The sequence below is a fragment of the Triticum aestivum genome, chromosome 2D (genome assembly GCF_018294505.1).
Source record: "Triticum aestivum cultivar Chinese Spring chromosome 2D, IWGSC CS RefSeq v2.1, whole genome shotgun sequence".
Lineage (NCBI taxonomy): Eukaryota > Viridiplantae > Streptophyta > Magnoliopsida > Poales > Poaceae > Triticum > Triticum aestivum.
This window is the reverse complement of record NC_057799.1, coordinates 40,093,644-40,101,091: the sequence shown is the minus strand read 5'-3', so window position 1 is coordinate 40,101,091 and position 7,448 is coordinate 40,093,644. Positions and strand designations below refer to the sequence as shown.

General features: G+C 44.5%; 1 long non-coding RNA gene across 3 annotated transcripts; it reads right to left on the bottom strand.

The window, feature by feature from the left end:
• Positions 1-5,651: 5,651 nt before the first annotated feature.
• Positions 5,652-7,121, bottom strand: LOC123048592 (uncharacterized). 3 transcript variants are annotated; one of them, XR_006423328.1, is made up of 4 exons: positions 6,833-7,121; positions 6,499-6,739; positions 5,914-6,094; positions 5,652-5,806 (listed from the first exon to the last, which is right to left on the bottom strand). It is a non-coding gene; the product is annotated as an uncharacterized lncRNA (long non-coding RNA). The 3 variants fall into 3 exon arrangements; XR_006423329.1 differs by having other exon boundaries at positions 5,914-6,038; XR_006423330.1 differs by lacking the exon at positions 5,914-6,094 and having other exon boundaries at positions 5,679-5,806.
• Between the last annotated feature and the right edge of the window lie 327 nt (positions 7,122-7,448).

Below are 7,448 nucleotides of genomic sequence, written 5' to 3'. Positions count from 1 at the left end.
ACTTGCCCGACCGGGCCCAAATGGGTCAGGGCAGCCCCTGCTGCCACACTGCATCACGTCGGCCGACAAAGCCGCCACCACCCGCACCCCTCGATGCCTCGCCACCACCACCAGGGAGCCACACCGCCGCACATCGGACCGCCAGCCCGCCCCAACCTAGATGGGGCCCAAAAGGGCCCAGATCTGGGTGGAGTGGACGCCGCCAGCCAGCCGCACCACCACGCGCCTTGCAGCCAACAGCCGCGCCGCCGCATCAGGGGCACCCACGGCCCGCAACGCGCAAGCGGGGAAAGAACGGCCCGCCTTCGCCCTAGGAGCACCACCACCATCAGCCCCCCCCCCCACCCCCAACGCGCGAGCGGGGAAAGAACGACCCACCTCTGCCAGCACCGCGTGGGAATGACTTGGCGGACCACGCCGGCGGCGGCAGGGGGGAAAGACGGGGAGGAGTTGGAGGAGGGGGGTCGGGATTCGCATGTCGCCCGCGAGGGGGGGAGGGGCGAGCGAGCGAACAGATCAAATAAGTGTAGGACGTTTTTCTTAGGTGCTTGAAACCATACAATTTACCATTTAGAAACACTACAGAAAACACATCTTCTAGAACATACTACTCCTACCTCTCTTGTGATAGGTAGATATATCAATCTTTGATAACATTTATTGTTAGAATTTTATTGCCATTTATTTTTATTTTTATCATAAGAGAGGTAGAATGGCCGTGTGTTGCCACAGACTTTTGGAATATTTTGTTAAAGTTATATATAAACATAATGCATGTTAAATTTCACATGTATAGAAAAGATAGCACGAGTGCAATCGAGTAATAATTGAAATCCACTTCACTTGCAATGTAAGATTGTAAAAAAGGTAATTTGACGATGTATACATAGAGAGCGATGATTCAACTAATAACCTATTACAAATTAAGATTAGCTTGATGAGCTTATGATATTCATGCACAATATCAGGAATGTGGTCGTCAGCTTCATTTGCAGGAGTGGCGCCTCTTCTTCGCTCCATGCCGTCTCCCGACCTCTCCTATCCCTTCCACGATGTCAGCCGCCCCCTCCTCCTTCCTCCACAACTTTGATGGTCCTCCTCTTCACGCCACTGTCGAAGCCCATCCGCTTTTGTCATTGCCGCTCCTCCTCTTCCTTCCATGGCATCGTTCGACACCTCCTCTCCACGCCAGTTGTCATGTCTCCTTTCCCTCTAATCCCTCGATGGTGTCACGTACATCATCCTCTCTCCGCCACGTCGTTGCTGACCTCCTCCTCTGCCCGACAACCTCTTGCGCCACCCACATCCTCCTCTCCCCGCCAAGCCGCGCCGAGCATAGTCTAGTTTCCCCTCAAGCTTCTCCTCCTATCCCCAATCCATCATTGTCTCATGTGAAAACTGCTAGTACTGTTTTTCTCTAAAACTACAAACTCCTAGGAGTTTAACATTGTTGTGGATCTGTCGTATAAATAATGTCATGTTTGCTTGTTAATTTATGCTAATTTAAACTGAACTCACTATCTAGATCCTGCTTTGTTACATGTTGGGTGCTGGATGTAGTGCCAGGCTCCACGTGTACTGTGTAATGTGGTCTAAGAAAGAACCAAGTTGTTAATCACGCAAACATGTAAAACAAAAGAGACAAACCAAATTAGTTTTTCCACCTATCCTGACTTATCCTCACGGCAGCCACCCTTTCACTCTCTCACCCCATGGCACCCCTCTGCAAGACCACACTCTCTCACCCCTCTCGCTCGTTCTCTCCGCCACATCGTCACCGCCACCAACCCTCTCCGCCACGCCGTCCCAGCCGCCACAACTCCCCACCTTGGCGCGTCCCTGCCTCCTCCCATCCCCTCCACTCCTCGGTCCCTGCCACGGTTATCTGTTTCGGCCGGGTCCAGTGAGCAGTGGTGAGACCAGGTGTCGCGGTGAGCAGCCGGATCCGGCCGTCGGCGAGCCGCGCCGTGGATCTAGCCATCCCAGGGCGATTTCCGGAGCCGAGGGCGACTTGAAGATTTCTACCTCAAGCTGAGCCGCGCCGTCGATCTGGCCAACCCAGGCTGAGTTGCTGGCTTGCTGCCTGTTGGCCTGCTACACAGCCTACTGATAGTATGCTCGGTATTTGACAGGGAAATCACACAGCGAAGGTACAATTTTTTTGAGTTTTATTTCAGTCCAGATGTACCAAACTTTATATTTCTATGAACTGAAACTCAACTGTAAACATATTACATATGTATCCTAAACATTCTATTTGAATCACCTATTGTACTTTGATTACCCCGTAGTCTTTTTTTCTCAGTCTCACTCTCAAATCCAGCTTCATGCACTTTCGTGACCTTTTCTTATCTAGAATCTGTTGAGGCTGTTACCTTTCTCTGAAAAATGCTATATATCTTGGGCTTTGGAGGAATAAAAAAGCTCTCCACTTGAATCAAATAAATTATGGCGTTAGCAGTAGCACAGTAAGGGTTCTCACCTGCATAAGTTCTTTTGAGTGACCAAGTCAGATGTGATTATTTTGTTATCTCACAACTCATGATTGTTGATTTCCAAACTCCATTTGACGTAGCCGTTAGGTTCTTGTGCGTTGTGATGTAGTAAATGTTGTTGTGATCTTCAAAACGAGAAGGCAGATTAGTCTAATCTTCATTCTGACTTCTTCTACAACTGAAAGATTCAGAGTTGTCACACTTGGAGGAGAGGAAGAAATTTCTTTTGTTCTTACCTTCTCTACAAAGATGTGCATATAGTAACTCTGTTTAGTCATTTCCACCATGTTTCTATGGTTTTCTATTCTGTTGTCTTTTCATATATATCCCTTTGAAGCAATGGGCGTTAATATATTAATTGTAACAATGGGCGTTAATATATATTAATTGCCACATCATCGCCGCCGCCAACCCTCTCCGCCACGCCGTCCCAGCCGCCACAACTCCCCACCTTGGCGCGTCCCTGCCTCCTCCCATCCCATCCACTCCTCGGTCCCTGCCATGGTTATCTGTTTCGGCCGGGTCCAGTGAGCAGTGGTGAGACCAGGTGTCGCGGTGAGCAGCCGGATCCGGCCGTCGGCGAGCCGCGCCGTGGATCTAGCCATCCCAGGGCGATTTCCGGAGCCGAGGGCGACTTGAAGATTTCTACCTCAAGCTGAGCCGCGCCGTCGATCTGGCCAACCCAGGCTGAGTTGCTGGCTTGCTGCCTGTTGGCCTGCTACACAGCCTACTGATAGTATGCTCGGTATTTGACAGGGAAATCACACAGCGAAGGTACAATTTTTTTGAGTTTTGTTTCAGTCCAGATGTACCAAACTTTATATTTCTACGAACTGAAACTCAACTGTAAACATATTACATATGTATCCTAAACATTCTATTTGAATCACCTATTGTACTTTGATTACCCCGTATTCTTTTCTTCTCAGTCTCACTCTCAAATCCAGCTTCATGCACTTCCGTGACCTTTTCTTATCTAGAATCTGTTGAGGCTGTTACCTTTCTCTGAAAAATGCTATATATCTTGGGCTTTGGAGGAATAAAAAAGCTCTCCACTTGAATCAAATAAATTATGGCGTTAGCAGTAGCACAATAAGGGTTCTCACCTGCATAAGTTCTTTTGAGTGACCAAGTCAGATGTGATTATTTTGTTATCTCACAACTCATGATTGTTGATTTCCAAACTCCGTTTGACGTAACCGTTAGGTTCTTGTGCGTTGTGATGTAGTAAATGTTGTTGTGATCTTCAAAACGAGAAGGCAGATTAGTCTAATCTCCATTCTGTCTTCTTCTACAACTGAAAGATTCAGAGGTGTCACACTTGGAGCAGAGGAAGAAATTTTTTTTGTTCTTACCTTCTCTACAAAGATGTGCATATAGTAACTCTGTTTAGTCATTTCCACCCTGTTTCTATGGTTTTCTATTCTGTTGTCTTTTCATATATATCCCTTTGAAGCAATGGGCGTTAATATATTAATTGTAACAAGGTTGGAGACTGATGCGGATGCGCGCAAGGGCAACGTTGGATGACACCTAGAAGAGCAAGCACAATGCAGCGAAGGAAGTACCGAGCTTCGGCAGCACTACACCATCGTCCTCTGCCTCACCGAGCACATCAATTTCATGAGATGGTGAGAGCATTTCGACAGGTTGTGTACTTTTCAATTTTAGACCTTTGTGCTCTAGATGCCATTGCTGGATGTCGACTTGGTGGTGAGATTTCTCAAATGCTCCAATGCTCCAAGTTGAGTCTTAACTTCAAAATAAAAAACGTAGCATCTGCAAGTTCTCGACCATCCTTGATTTGATTAACCATCATACAGCTGTTATATTTTTTGCAGCTGTAATCTTTAATATGAACATATTTTCATAATAGTGGTAAAAAATGTTTCTAAAGAAGAACATGAAAGTTGTTTCTAAAAAAATGGTGGTAACTCTTTCTCTAAATAAAAAATTGTGTAACTCGTTTTCTGAATAATCTGAAAGATTGTAAAAACAAGGTTAATAAAAAACTGTGACAACTATGTTTATGAAGTTTTTTGTGTACTTAATTTTTGATGATTAGGCTACGTTTATGATTAGACCGGACAGTCGCCGTTTTTCTATAGACTGTACAAAAATTTGTAGGCATGTACCACAAAAAAGTACGCAGGATCTGAAAATTTGACATTGGTAGGGTGCTTAATAAATGTATTTGGAAATGTGGTGCTTCATAAATATTGAAACAATGGACCTATGAGTACAGGGCTGAGCACGGATTGAAAAGTTTAACCTGGCTAGCTACCAAAAAAGGCATCCTCGAGGATTTGTTTCGTTGATTTGGTTTAATCCTTATTCCAGAACCATCAATAATTACACAGACAGTACTTTCTATTGTCTCAGGTTAACTCTTGATTGGAACCTGACTGAACAATGAACAAGTCCAAGTATCTTGACAAAATTTCAGTAGTAACCAAATTTCAAATAAGCACCTTTTATGCCAAGAAATTAACCATCAAGCATAATTTGCAATATATTATCAATCTGACAAAAGAATCACTACAAATTCTATTAAATCCTTTTTTAAATAGGGGTTTTCATCAGGTTTAGAAATCAGACTGTAAACAACAATTTTCAGTGCATGTTCAAGGTGTGTTACAGGCCTACATCTATATCAGAATCTCAAATTACACATTTTCAAAGTATACTGTGTGACACATATATTGTACTACATAGTTCTTGTTTATTTCTTGTCACCTATTTGTTATATCTAACAATAGGATATTCTAGATCAACTCCCCGCATAGACCCGCTTCGAGGGAGGAGGATGCAGAGGCCAGCAACAAGGAGCGGGTGTGGGTGCTCATCCTCGCCGCTGACCACAAGTGTTGCGACAAACTTTGGGCAGAATTCGATCCCTCCACGGGTATGAGCAAATCAAATACTGCTTACTTCTTTCTGTCTGTTGTCTGCTGAAGTAGCTAATAGACCGCTTTAGAATGTTGTGAGCTTGGTTATTTTACATTGTTTGCTAATATCAAGCAAAGAACGAATGCTGGAGTGTGTTACTGTGCTTCATTACAATCCCTAGAAAACTTTAGAAAGGGTGTTTCTGTCCACCCACATAAATCAAAAGATAAATCTATGATTGCGCGGCAGGCCTGATAATCCACACCAAACCAATCAAAAAGAGATCAATCTGTGACTTGTTGAGTAATTAACAAACCCGGTGTTGTTGTCCACTACCAGCCGGCTGGAGGCCCCAACTCGTTTGGCTCCGTCTACGCGGTGCCAGGAGATTAGCACATGGATGCATCCGCCGGCAGTACCAACTGCACATCAAAGAACAACGGATTAGTACGTTGACAGGGATAGAAAGAAAAATATGAAACTCGGACACAGGGAATTTGCAGTTATCAACAAACACTAATTTGAATACCTTCTAAATCTCACATAGTGCAGGGCTGCTCTGAATATCATTGTGTTCCATAAATAATGTTCCTTTCTTAGTCTACTACCGGGTGCACAATCCATCGACCACCATGATCCTCTGTCACATTAAAGCTGTCCTACATCATCAGATTAGAGTCTTTGCTCTTGTTGATAAATTGCATAACACTCTGAAACACAACCATATTTTTTTACTCGTCAGATTCAGATTAGAGTCTGTTTTTTTACTCTGAAACACAAAAAGAACATTGTCCCATTGTCAACGGAGTAAAGAAAGAATAGATTATCTTCATGCCCCCATATTTATGAAAAATATTTATTCAACAAAAACATGTCTACCTGCCCACTTCATTGCAAACCAACTCGCGTGTGCAGCAACATTATTTATTAATTAATGTAAAATATGTCTGCCACTCAACAAAGTTTAGAACCAAATGGACAACTATGAAGAAGCATAAATATTTTGTAATCCTTTTTGGCTTCCCTTACATGTTGTAGGCAGCATACGATACTTATCTGAAATACCTAAAGGCACAAGAAAAGCTAGTGTAGAATGAAGAAACTTTAATCTAACCTCGCTCAATCTGGTGTATTTCCTTGAGCACCCATGCGAGTGTCTTAGCTCTTCTTCGTACGCATGGGGCACGAGCATGTTCTCCAGGGAGGACAGTAGCTCTCACCCACGACCTCCTCGATGTCGTTGGCGAAGTAGCAGAGGGTGACAGCGTGGAATTGCTTGGTCGCTTGTGTGGGTGACCTCAAGGCGTTGCTGGTGGGAGGTCACAGACAAGCGCGTGCTGTCGGTGAAGATGGATCTAGAGAACAAGAATTCAACCTACAATTAAAAACTGCACATACATACTATGTATGCCCTCCATATGTCTCAATTCAGATTACACATGTCTTACCTGCATCTCAATACTCCACATAATGTTGGTCACTCAGATTGTCCTCCTCGTCTTCTACAATTTTGCTGTTCGTGTACGCTACCCTATCCCCTGGTCAAAAAGCAATTACCGATTAGTGCAAAGGGATAACATAGAGAGGGCAGAAAAATGACCGGTGCAACTCCCAGCCACATCTCTCACAAATTCATCTCCATTGCCGACCAAATACGAGTGCAAAATCGCCTGCTCCCTAGCCTCTCAACCATGTCAGGTGTAAATAGAACAGCCGCCAGTCGTCGCCTCCGCCCCATCGACCACACATCATGCAGAGAACAAGACGTACAATGCTGAGAGAACAACACGTACAATATTGAGAGAACTATGGCATGATTCAGAGAAAAACCGTCACGTTCCTCGTGCACCGTCAGCACACACCAAGCATGATTCAAAAGTGGTGGATCCAAAATTTGCAAACTTACTGGGAGAAGTGCTAATGAAAGGTACCAGGCAGGTTAGCTAGGGCGAGTCCTCTGGAGGGGATACGTCCCATTCAGGCTGACCCCCCTTTGCTTTGGTCTACTGTTGTTAATTCTCTGCTGAATAAATACCAACGTCGGCAATGGATGTACAAATTTTG